Source organism: Rhagoletis zephyria, unplaced genomic scaffold (assembly GCF_001687245.7).
Source record: "Rhagoletis zephyria isolate East Lansing unplaced genomic scaffold, Rhagoletis_zephyria_1.1 Rzeph_scaffold_19535, whole genome shotgun sequence".
Taxonomy (NCBI): domain Eukaryota; kingdom Metazoa; phylum Arthropoda; class Insecta; order Diptera; family Tephritidae; genus Rhagoletis; species Rhagoletis zephyria.
Window position 1 is genome coordinate 517 of NW_016176595.1, and position 1121 is coordinate 1637.

Genomic DNA, 1121 nt, shown 5'->3' on the forward strand with positions numbered 1-1121 from the left:
TATACCATGGCGAAATGAAGCGACAAGAAAGACAGTATCATGAGGTCAAAGAGAAGAGAAGACAAGAAAAGAGAGAAAAGAAAAAGGCTTTTTCACACCAGTCACCACCATCATCTCAAAAAGTCACATTTTCAGTCACAATTCATTTTCTCAGTCATAGCAGCAGTGTCGCCCGATGCAGCAGCAGCAGCAGTTGCCGCCGTGCCGGCCTTTGGAGTGGTGGGCTGATGATGATAAGTAGTAGAGTGGAAGACGGTGGAGGCAGTCATCGGCAGGTAGTGACTGCTGCTGCTGCTGCTGTGGTTGAAGCTGTCCAGCTGGCCTTTGTACTCAAAGTAGAGCCTCTGCAGGTCGAGATTGGAGGCGAGAACGGTCAGCACCTCCCGGAGGAGTTCGTGCTTGCTGATGCCCAGTACCTTGTCGTTGTTCACACTGTCACCACCACCTCCCATCACCGAAGTGGACGTTATTCTACTCCTCGAAGCGGCAGGCAGCGGTGTGGAGAAGCAAGAGACCACTGAAGTGCTGAGACCAGCACTAGCAGCAGCAGCGGCACTTTGAGGAAACTGTCCACCAATGAGAAAATCACACAGCTCACGCAGACGGTGCTCAATGACTTCAGTGTCGAAGCCGGAGGCGTGATGCAAGACTAGATTTTGCACGAGTGAGGTCAGCCAGAAGCGGTAGTCTTTGCTGCTGGCGGTCCTCTTTGCCAACTCCAGCTGACGCTCAATGAAGCTAATCAGTTCTTGCTGAGCAGTGGGTGCGTTCGTAGAGAAAAAGTTTTGCACTGAACGACTGAGTAAGAATGGAAAAATCAGTGATTAGGTATAATTAGTCACCAAACAAAGAGGTCCTTACCTGGGCGTTTTGGCCACCGCCGGGGCGCCCCTCACAGCCGTCAGTGAGGTAGGCTTGAGATCAGTACAGGCACTCAGTGGATTGCTCACATCGGCAATGAGCACCCAGGAGGAGAGGTCACTCTCGTAGGCGTACGTCAGCCCATTGGCCACTGCCACCACTGGGCGGCCGTTGGCCTCCACCGACGCGTTCAGAATGGACAGCTGCTCGCCCGTCTTTGGGTGAAACAACAGCGAAATCAGTGACTCGCCCTTTAGCAG